At 44.7% G+C, this 12,157-nt stretch overlaps 1 pseudogene; it reads left to right on the top strand.

Moving 5' to 3' along the window:
• Window positions 1–12,157, top strand: part of LOC148149284 (centrosome-associated protein 350-like) — a 989,460-nt pseudogene that overhangs the window by 918,473 nt on the left and 58,830 nt on the right.

The following is a 12,157-nucleotide window of genomic DNA, read 5'->3' as shown; positions in this document are numbered from 1 at the left end:
TCTTCCAGCTCAGTTAGCAAACCTACATCCAGAACCTCAACCTGAGCTACAAATCTTCTCAAAACTCGCTGAGTTCCTTTCTCCCAACTTTTCCTGACCTATGTCTTACTTGTAGATGCTACAGCAGGCTTCACTATCATATGAGCCATCAGGCCATTGTACAAGATACAGGCAAATGTGACTGCAAGGTTTAGCTTTTATACGATTTTCCAATTCACAATTTCTCTTCCATGATTGTTGCTAATGGATTCCTCTCCGGTTTATTGCCCCTTCACCTTAGCTAGCCTAACTCTCATACCCTCATAACTGTCTTAACTAGGTTGCAGACGTTAGCGCGGATGAAATGATATCAGTCCGAGCCCAGAGTGCGGTTCAACAATCGGTAACGTTTATTACTGCAGTAACGCCGGCGGAGACCAACCGAGGTTCGAATCTCGGCTGCTCTGCTGTTCCCGCGCGCAGCTTCATATTATATACTTTTAGTTGTCAGGATGTGTGGGATTTGAGGATGAATGGGATGATAGTTCCCCATCATCACTGGAGTAGGTGCGAATAGGCTGTTTCCTGCCGTCCCAGGAGAGTTGCAGGGCACGCACAATAGGGTGCTAATTGGTTTATGTAAAATGGGTCCGGGTATGATCTGCTTCTCTCTCTCTGTGAGGGCAGGGGCTAGCACCCCCTTTGTTCCCTTGGGGTATTGGTGTGTATTGGTCTGTCCGTACCTGTCTGGTGGATGCCTGTCCTTTGTGTCAGAATGGCTCCGAATCGATGGGTATGTGTGTGTTTCAGTCAGTCTCTTGGTGTGATTAGGAGATGGGTTTCCATATTTAATTAATTCTGGAGTTTTGGCCCATGAGTCATGGGTAATGTTGGTCTAGTGTGGATTCTATCTGTCCTCTGTCTCCTATCTCCCAGTCACGTGGGCAGACCAGCAGCTGCTGAGTTTTTGTGGGTTTTAAAGCTGCGACTGCTGTTTAAAACATAAAAATGAATTCTTATCATTTCCTGATGTAGGCATAGTCCCGTGGCAAATGCGGGGCGGCTCTGATGCCCGCTTGCACAGACACGAGTCACTTTACACTCCTCAAACTGAAAGTAGAATTTAATCATATTATGGTCACTACTTCCCAGGGAAGAGTTCATTGATTCATCAGCGCTGCTGGAGGCGGGGTCACTGACGTCATGTCGCCCATCACATGTCTTTACTCACGTGGTCAGAGCCCCGCCCCTCCTGGTCTTGCCCCTCAACATGGCGGCAATGAAGCCGCGGCTTGGTACTTTAGGTTAGATTCTCTACAGAGTGGAAACAGGCCCTTCGGCCCAACAAATCCATACCGACCCTCTGAGGAGTAACCCATCCCCCTCTGACTTTACTACTGCACCGCTTATTCGGTAAAAAAAAAGTTCAACAGACTGAAGTGAAACCGCGTCTTCAAGTTGTACTTATATTTAAAATTTATAATAATTGGAGTGCGACCAATTCCGTTGCCTTGCACGAATTCCCCCTTTTACCTCAGTAGGGAAGGGTTTTCCATACGCTCGCGTTTTTTTGTGCGGGTGTCGGATATACCGGTTGGGGGGTTTGGGTGGGTGAACCCGCCGATGCCGGCTCCGGTGTTGACCGCGACAGCGGGGATTACGTTTGAGGGAAAGCTGTAGGTTTGCCGCTCGGTACAACCGGCGGCGGTGTCATTGCGCAGGCGTGGGATGATCGGACTGTTGTCGTTGCGCAGGCGCGGTAAGGACTGAAATGGTGTCATCGCGCAGATGTGGGATTACCGGCGTGTTGTCGATGCGCAGGCGTGGTACGGCCGGACGCGGTATCATCGCGCAGGCGTGGGATGATCGGACTGTTGTCGTTGCGCAGGCGCTGTAAGGACTGAAATGGTGTCATCGCGCAGATGTGGGATTACCGGCGTGTTGTCGATGCGCAGGCGTGGTACGGCCGGACGCGGTATCATCGCGCAGGTGTGGGATTACCGGTCTGGGGTCGTGCGCAGGCGCGCCGCAACTGGACAATGTATCGTTGCGCAGGCGCGGCATGACCTGCCACGGTGCACGAGTCTTTGGATCGCGGGCAATTCAAAATGGAACGGCTCAGTCTCAGGGAGAACAGCACTGTGAGGCTCGGAGCTCCTCTCAGAGTCAAATCTGACACCAAGATTGTCCAGACTGGCTTCACCTGCTATTGCAATGGAGACTGGATTCAAAGCAATTACTTTAATCCCTGCTCATCTCTGATTACGGAAAACAATAATGTAGGGAATGTGGGTGTCGCTGCTGGGCCAGCATTATTGTTCATACCTAGTTACCTTTGAATAGGTGGTAGTGGGCTGCCTTCTTGAACCACTGCAGTGTGTGTGCTGTAGGTTGACCCTCAGTGCCCTTGGGTAGAGTTCCTGGATTTTGAACCAGTGATAGTTAAGGAGTGTCAGTATATTTCTAAGTCAGGATGATGAGTGGCTTGAAGGGTGTGGGATATAGGTAAAGCAGTGTTACTTTGGCAATCATAATTGCTTATGTAAGGTAAATGAACTCACACTAGTGTATAATTGTTCAGCCAAGAGCTGAGTTAACAAGAATGAAAACTATGTAAAGGAAATATATAATTGCTTTTGCATTAGCTAAAATGTGCATACAAGAATGAAATATGCCTGCAAACAATGGTAGATGTTACAGACAAATAGATAAGGTGCTGTGAGGGGAGTGGGTGTAGGTTAAGCTGGATATGCTTGTACACACAGTTACAAGCATGTTTCCTGCTTCTGTAAAAACAAAAAAAAACACAAACAAGAGGTCAACAGGCTCAGTATGGGCAAAGTATGGAAGGAAATGTTGCTTTAGCAAGCAAAAAAGCAGATGGCATTGGAGGAGGATATATAACGGTGGACCACAGCAGGATGTGATGAAATGGCCAAGCAAAACTTGTAATTTGTTATGCCCAAGGCCGGATGAGGCAAGAGGTAAACAGCTGGGTTTAGAGTAGTGGGAGATGTAAACAGGGGAGGAACAATGGGAGGAGGGAAAGAGAAATGAATTGTATATAAGTTGTGTACTGGTTAAACTCGATGTGCCTACCTTTTTGGTACCACTCTTGCAAGAGTATAATAAACGATACTGCTGCTTTAGATCTTGTCTCGGACTGAAATGATTGAAGTGAGTCGGTTCTATTTCCCACGAGGGGAATTTGCAGGTAGTAGTGTTCCCATATATCTGCCTTTGTTCTTTTAGATGGAAGGTTTTTTTTTGAAGGAGCTGTATAATAACTGTGATAGTTGAGGAGGGAAGGAGGAGGAGGGAATAAAGGTTAAATTCATTGGCTTCTTTGGTCTACAAACACATCCGTAGAATTAGGACTACATGAGAACAGCCTCTGAGCTCCAGCTGGATACCAGTGGAGAGGTATTTTAGGAAAATTGTGTGGTAGACGGAGATGTGTGTAGATTGAAATGGAGAAAAAAACCAATTTACTTCTGTCATCATGTTGGATGTGACTTGGATAAGAGTCATTTCAAAAATATGGCAAATCGCAAACTTGATTGGAAGGATTCACGTAGAATTTGGGAAAGATGAGCACAGATTTGAGGCAACTAGATGTTATATGAAAATTAGCAGGCACTGATGTTAAAGTACAGATTTGAGATGGTCCAGGGAGTCCCTTGTGGGCTCAGACCTGTAAGCCTCTCTTCGTTTGTCCCGGCAATCGTACTCTTTTGAGTCTGGAATAAAAACCTCTTCCAGACAGTTTAGTTTAATTTTAGTCTTCCCCTTTATTTACCAACAGTATCACTGTTACAACATAACACTGGTACCTATTAGCCAGGCTAGCTCAGGTTCTAAAACCTTAGGAGAGTAGCGACCAGCTCTGCCTTGAAGAGACCTCGCAGGTTACTGTCACCAACAGGGTTCCTTTATACAAACTTTTACAAAAACACTGCATTTAATTAGATTTAAGCACTTAATTAGACAGACAACATTGGACAGGCAATAATTCGTAAGGAAGAAAAGTTAATTGACAGGTTTGTGTGTGCCTAATTGATCACTCCTACAGACCTGGAGCCATTCATCAGGTGGGAAAAACAGATTCAGCCGAGTCAGGTGCCTGTTGGTGAGACAAGTCCCTACTATAAGGAGGCACCAATCTAAGCGGGAGAAGTTGTAAGGTAACCTTGCATTGCTCGCATGTCAGGTATCATGTTTTACAAAATGGCTTCTTAGCGAGGAGGGCAAACTTTGACTGTAAAACATGGCTTCCTCATAGTTTGTGTCAGAATCTCTTCAATGTTAGGGTGAGAATAATTTTTAAGCTAGGAGCAGACTTTTGCTTTTTATCTTAAGAAAAGAATAATTCTGAACCTGAGGCTGAATTGTTACTGTAAGGTTGTATTTTAAATGATTCATTTGTTTTGAATTAGACACTTTTTCTTTTCAGAGTTGTGATTCAAATTCAAATAGGACGTAAGATCCGACTCGTTAGAATTGACAGTGGGGCAGTCCTGGTCTGTAAGAAGAGCAAGTAAGTTAAAGCTTCATCAATATTACCTTTTACAAAGTTTGCATTTCATAATCAGCGATGGTTACTCAAAATAATCATAAAGCCCCAAAATGCAATTAAATTTAAAACAAGGGTTATGGGGATAAAACCGGAACAGGTTACTGATTGTGGATAATCAGCCATGGCCGTAATAAATCGTGGTGCTAGCTCGAAGGGCCGAATAGCCTATTCCTGCACCTAATCTCTGTATTGAAACCACAGCAAGTAAGCGTGCATTTGAACCAAACCACAAAGAGTTAATTTTTTATTGGCTTTGGCAATCTCAGCATTAAAATGTTCTTCACTCATTCTCTCTCTAGTGTCTTTTTGAACACCCAGGTTAGGGACTATAACAGAATAATGTTTTTCCCTTTCTGTTTGCCTGTCTTGCAAGGGTAATAAGAATCCAGTATAATTGATATGACCTGACCATTAATTACAAGGCTTTTGACATGCTTACAGGATGATACCAAGTCGAAGATCACAATCAAACACTGTCATTAATTTCACAAGTGAACACCCGTGAATGTTATCACTCTGTGTCCTGTTTACACAGATTCATTGCTGTTAAGGCAAATGTTCTTAATTGCCTTGGTGCATCCTGTTACCACTTGGTGAGAACAGATGTTTTTATCTTCTGCACATCCTGGGTTCCCCCTTTTGTGGCCTGGCGCCTCACAGGCTGTCTGTTTATTTTCTACTGTGCAACAAATGTGTTCTATAATTCAACATTACATTTAGTCAAAATGTTTAAGGACAAGTTTTAAGGCTATAAACTTTCTCATTCCCTCCTTTTGTCATTTCATGGCAACTACACAGCTTATACAAGTATAATTAATCCATTCAGTCGATTTGTATTCTCAATAATTTGAGTGCTTCCTCTTGCGAGTCATTGTCCAGAGGATCAGAGTCAGAAAGATACTGGATTTCAGCATAGACATTCGGACGTGGAGCTACAGGGATAGACAAGGGTCGATTAACAAGATTCCTCTTTGGCTTAGGCGAAAAGCAATGTACGGTCCATTCCATGCATAAGTGGACGACACTGTATATTCCTAGGCTGAGACTGGGGACTATCAGTACGTTCCACACAGCGACCAAAGCTAGCAAGTAATACTCCATCCATATGGATCGGACGATGGTGCGGCAGGTGTCTTCCCTGCATCTTGACCCATTTTGTTGATAACATCTAAGTTGTCCAAAATGTCTTCAGAGCAATCATTGATATAGGCGCAACATTGCGGGCCAATAACAGAACAAGCGCCTCCTTTAGCAAGGGGGAAATCTAGCAGGAGCCAATTCTGAAGTGTTACCATCCGGGTCTCCTGTAACTGTTTGTTCACCAGCTTCAAAGCGTGGGCAGTTGAGTTGGCAAGTTTTTTGATGTCGTATGCAAGGTCACTTATCTGATCTCGGGCCATCTCAACATCCCAGCCAGGAATAAGTCCTTCCAGCAACTTGGGTCACCAGGTTTGTTGATGGAAGAAGTTGTCTAAGTCCCATTTGTTTTTCCTCTCCTTTTTGTTCCATACTGCTTCACATGTTGGGAGGCATTCTATTCATCATCTACCTCAGGTACTTCATGGTGGAGGGTAAAAAGTGGTAAATTTTGTACGGGGGCACAACATTCGTACCAGTCATTGGGTAAATATGGGTAGCCTTTTTTTACACATCACCAATGAAGGCTAAAAGGAGTTCCAAAGGCGCACTTCTGTGAGTGAATGATGAATCCACTCGGGGCTAGAGCTGAATCTTGTAAACAGCGGGTGCTATCAAACGTTTGGTTGTCCAAGTGTATTAGTGGATGAAGAGCAGGAGTATGACTAGTGTCTTTGATAACCTTTTTACACAGTGCTGGCTTCACTTTCCCCATGTCGTGGGTACCGGAAGTTCTTTCAACGCACCATTCTAACAGCGGAACAGCGTTAACGTTGAATCCTTGACGTTTGTCAGTGCACTTCACCCAGCGATATGCTACTTCTACCGAATGGGTTTTGCCATCATAAGTGAGGGGTTGCATAAGTGTGTGAGTCCCATTTATACACTGGACATCAGAATGATGGAAGAGTGAGCAAATAACACATGGATCGAGGGTTTAGCTTGAATAAAGAAACCATTGGTAACAGATGGGAGATTGGGAGTACATAGTATTTTTGGTCTTTGTTCATCTTTCCAGCTTGTCGTCTTAATTACAGTAGCTACTGAATATAGGAACAGAGAAACCTCAGTTATCCGAACGAGTTGGGCAGGCGCTATTTCATTCGGATAATTGATTATTCGGTAAAGTGATTTCCTCTGGGGTGCGGAGTTTTCTGTGAAGTCTGTTCCCCATTCAGGAGACTCAGCAAAAGCACATTGTACGTGGGAACCTGCCTGCCCAACCCCAGCCCCGTCTCCACCCAACTCCAACCCTGTCCGATCCCACCCAGCAGCCCCATTGCCACCCCCAACCTTGTCCGCGCCCCACCGCCTGGCCCCAATCCCACTCCCCGAACCCTGCACTCCCGTCGATCCCTACCTACCGTCCGAACCCCTGAGCACGCCCCACCCACCCCCCCCTGTGGAGCAGCCGGACTGTACACCAACAGGAAGACTGCTGCTGCCTTTGTGGGATAAGTCTCCAAATAGCGCACAACCTTTTGACAGGTTCCGCCTCTGCCCTGTACAGGGCAATGTTGGAGCGATAATCTGGGGATGGAGGGTTTGGGGTTCACCCCTGTGTAGAACTCCAGGGAGAGTGTTGGGGGAGAGAGAGAGGACAGGAGGTCAGTCATTTGAAGATGGTGCCTGGACTGGTCAGGACTGTCCTCGGCAGCATTTCAGTGAGCCGGGTTTGCTTTTAATCATTGTACCTGTAAACAGAAGACATGATCAGGGTTGAAACCGCTCTTTGACGTAATGTTTCTATCGGACCTTAAGATCACCTTCAGAAAATCTGATTATCGGATAATTGAGGAACCTGTGTAAAGGTATTTCTGTCAGTGGTGTAGGTCAGATAGGAGAAGATGCCATCGAGAAGGCATAAGTTGTCTGTCTCATGGGAATAGGTGGCTGAGGGTTTGGTGATTTCGGGACTATGTGCTCAATACTGCAATCTGTACGGTTCATTTTGAGAGGGGAACAGACAAACATTTCAAAGTAACAGTTTTCGGTTGATGGAGTGGCTGAGGATATGGAATTGTGCCATCTCATGATGGTTGGCATGGAAGTGTTGCGAGGATGTCAATAAGGTCAAGAGTGATGTTTGGATACAAAATGTGAGCAGTTTAACTGAGCTTCAGCTGGGCATCTGCATTCATAACTTCCAATGGTATTAGTACGGGTTTCATTTATACAGTTACATTGGAGTTTAGCCAGTCTGAGATATCACAGATGGGTCGGTTACATCTGGACGTATGTACTTGGGTTCGGTTTTTGTTGGATACCTGTATCAGTACTAACACAGGACTGTGAGGGGATACACGCTTGCAATGTCCTTTGTCGACCCATGTTGAACATCCTTCTACTTTTCCTGCAGTTCCAGTTGTCAGAAAAGCTTGATAAGGATATTTCCAGCAAGGGCCCAATTTTTGATGATTAATGTCTCTCAATCATACGTAGTCACCAGGGTTGACGTTTTTAAATGTTGGAGCTCTTTCTTCTTCCTTCCCTCGTACTCAACAGGCTGCTTTGACCTGTTGATGATAGGGCTGCAATGCTTTGGTCAGCTTAATCAGGTACATGTGCATTTCTTCTGCCATGACATGCCCATCAACAGGGTGTTGGGGAGTTAATGGTGCAGACCAGGGAGTCCTCAGGGGCTTTCCATATATCAGTTCAGCCGCCGAGAATCCCGTCTTTTTCTATGTCATGGTTTTCTCATATTAAAAAGAGCATTTGGGAGTACTTGCAGCCAATGAAGGCCAATTTCTTCTACCAACTTGCTTAGCTGACCTTTTAAATAACATTTGGCTCTTTCTACAATTCTCGCTGCTTGGGGATGGTTGGCACAATGGAATTTCTGACTCGTATTCAAGCTCTCACATAGTGGCTTGGTTAGCTCCGCACAGAAGTGGGAGCCGTTATCGGAAAATACCGTTAATGGTATTCCAAATCTGGGTATGATTTCCCTTAACAGAATTTTACAAGTAGTTGTTGCTGTCAGTCAGTACAGGGATAAACTCCAACCCTTTATTAAATACATTAATTACCACTCAGCAATACTTATAACAATGGCATCTAGGGGACTGTCTAAAATCTCACTGGATAGTGTCAGAAGGTGCACTTGGCAAGGGCATTTCACCTGGGGGACACTTCACTCCTTTCCCGAGATTAATGTTTTGACAAATTTGGCAATTTGAAGCTGCTTGTTTTGCTTTTTCTTGCAGGTGGGGATTCCACCAAGTTTGGAGAATTCTGTCCACCATTCCCTCCTTCTCCACATGTGTATGTGTATGAACACAATCAACTAGAATAGGCAGAAGTGAATCGGGCAGACATGTCTATTCTACCAGCGCAACCCAAAGCTTATTGTAGCTATTTACATAACAACCGTGCTTCATCCATTTTTGTTTTCCCTAATCGGAGGCGTCCCCCAATGGATCCGAACTTTTTCTTGGTTTGGCATTTTTCTCGGTGTCAGAAGAGGAAAAATGAGAGTCTCCCTTTGGTTTCCGATTCGTCAGTTGAGTAACCATGTCTTTGCTCAAAAACTGGTTTCTCAGCAGCTGTGTCAGCAGCATTGTTGCTTTTAGTGACATTGGCAGCATCAGAGGAGTGAGCCGAACATTTGATAATTGCCAATTGAAAGGGAAGTTGACAAGTACTGAGGAGATTAGCAACATAGGCAGCATTGAGGATTGGGGTTCCTGATGAGGTAAGGAAGCTGAGTTGCTGCCAGAGTTCATCATGGGCACATCCAAAGGGAATCAGTATAGATATGAGCTGACTTTCCTTCAGCAAGTATGCAGGCACAAGTGAGAACAAGGAGTTCAGCTTGCTGGGCGGAGCAGGGTGGATCGATGGAATAAGCTTCTGTTGTATGGGACAAAGTGACAATCGCATATCCTGACGTGTTTGCCCTCTGGAGATATAGAAGAACCATCGAATGTAGCGTGGTTAATGTTACAGCAGTATTTAAAGGGGAGAAGTGGATTCTGAAGTAATGAAATCTCATAGCAACTTAGATGAGCCGCAGTTAGGTGTTGAGTCTGTTTAGAAGTAAGCAAGGATACCAAGGAATGTGAGGTACAGACTTCTACATTTTGATGTAAAGTTATATTAGAGGCAGCCAATACCATAGGATGGATAGTGGGGAGAATCTGGGTGCAGGAAGGCATACCCTGAGCAAACAGGGTCAATCTTAGTGGAGTAATAGGCAACAGGGCACCAAGAGGAGTCATGTTGCTGGGTAAGAACCGCTGTAGCACAGGTGTCAAGGATAGAAAAGGGTTTTGTGCAATAAAAGAGCAAACCTGCTGAGGTCCCTGGGGAGGGTGACCAAGAGGTTGCCAGCTGCTTCCACTCCAGCGATCAACCGGAGGCTGCTTTGGGAAAGGGCAGTTCTTGGACCAATGAAACAAATGTGTGATTGTTGGGGAACTCGAGGGGCTGGGGGAGGCAGTGAAGACTAGTGAGAGGATGTATAGGGAGTAAAGGACATCGTGGACTGTTGGGGAGGATACAGAGGAGGACCCCAAGATCCATTGGGATGTTGTGAATCCACGGTACCAGTAGAATGCCACAGACTGTCTGTAATTACTAATTAGGAGGCAGGGTTGGAATTTCCAGCCTGTACGTTGGCCTAATCCTTCTCATCGGAATTTTAAATTGTATTAGTTTGAATTCAACTTGCACTTCTGGTTGTTTTAAAGTCGAACTGAAATACTCCTTTTTTGAAAAAACGAACAAGGTTTCGGTTCTTTCAGCAGGGCATCATTTCCTTTCACCATCTGGTTAAAGAGTATGAGCTGGTTTTGAAAGCAGCAGTTAGATTTGATCAAAATCAGTGGCCTTAAGTTCACTTATGAGTGCAATTGTAGCACTCCGAACACACCGGGACAAATGATTCATTGGGGGACGTGTATGGCCCTTGGCACGTTGATCCTCAGAGTGGGGAGGGGAGTTCAGGCAATGTTTTGTTTTATGCAGTGTGTTCGCCTTGGCTGTACTGTGGGTGAGTTTTGAGGGGGGACCCGGAGGAAGTCGGCTGACAGGACGGGAGGCGTAAACTATTTCCTCCTCAGAATCAGTGTCCCATTCCTCATCCACAGAGGGATCAGGATTCTTTAGTAACGGGTCTTTGGGAGAGGTGGGGTATAAGGAACTGTCTTTGTCGTCAGTCTGGTCCTGCGCGGCTACAGCTGCAGTCTGTTGTTTATTCACCGGTTTCCCTTTTCTTTGGGGCCCCTGACATTTCAGCAAGGGTTCTGAATCTTTACTTTGTTTTATTTTCTCCCGAGCCAATTCCAGTTCTGCTTCTAAATCATGTGCTTCACATTTGCATTTTAGTTCTGTCCAATCTAGTTCGGATCCTTCCTCATTTAATGGACTAATTCTCCTTTTAATACAGTTTTGTCTCCATGATGATTGCATGGCTTTTTCCCATTTTTCCCTATCTACCTTTTTCCACGCTGATATGGCTTCTTTCTGTTTACTTCCCTTTTTTCCCCCAAATCCCTTGTTCACTTTTAATGTGCACCCATATTTATCCTATTTATTTTAAATCTTCACAGAATTACTGATCTACAAGGTCTCCAATCCCACAAAATACAGGAGCCTCTAACCCCACAAGATTCTGATTTTAGTACCTATTTCAACGATCTCATTTAGGGTTCCGTCCGGGTACCGTGAGAATGAAATGGGGGAAGCAGCACACAAAGGTGCAGACCGAGAGCAATCGAGGTATAATCTTACCTTGTGGACCCATTGGTCTCGAGTCCGACCCTGAGGTGAAGCTCCTCTTTTCCAGTTTCATTCAAACGTATCCCTTGTTGGAACCCTGCTTGCAGTGCCAAATTGGTAAAGTACAGATTTGAGATTGCCCAGGGAATCCCTTGTGAACTCAACCTGTAACCCTCTCGGTTCATCCTGGAGATCGTACTTTTGGAAGTCTGGAATAAAACAAAAACCTCTTCCAGACAGTTTAGTTTAATTTTAGTCATCCCCTTAATTTACTAATAGCATCACTGTTACAACATAACACTGACACCTATAAGCCAGGTTGACTGGATTCTAAAAACCCAGGAGAGTAGGATATCGCTCTTCCTTCAAGAGCCCTGGCTGGTTACTCTGTTGTACTATCACAAACAGGCTACCATTATACGAACGTTTACATATGCTGTACTGTCAAGAATATGCTTTCTTTAGACAAAAAGTTAACAAAAGCACTGCTTGTTCTGAATGAGATAGATAACAGTGAAGGACAATAATTCGGGAGAGAAGTTAATTGATACCAAGTTATTAATTTCACAAAGGGACAGCTGTGAATGTTATCACTTGGTGTCCTCTTCATGCAGATTCACTGATGCTCAAGAAAATGTTCTTAATTGCCTTACCCTCCTGCCTCTCTATTTTCTGGTGGACAGCAAATGTGTTCTATAATTCAACATTACATTTTAGTCTAAAAGTTTCAGGACAAGTTTT

Source organism: Chiloscyllium plagiosum, unplaced genomic scaffold, assembly GCF_037043375.1.
Source record: "Chiloscyllium plagiosum isolate Xiang-an unplaced genomic scaffold, Cpla_swu_hap1 HiC_scaffold_9, whole genome shotgun sequence".
NCBI lineage: Eukaryota > Metazoa > Chordata > Chondrichthyes > Orectolobiformes > Hemiscylliidae > Chiloscyllium > Chiloscyllium plagiosum.
This window is presented reverse-complemented; position numbering and strand designations above follow the sequence as displayed.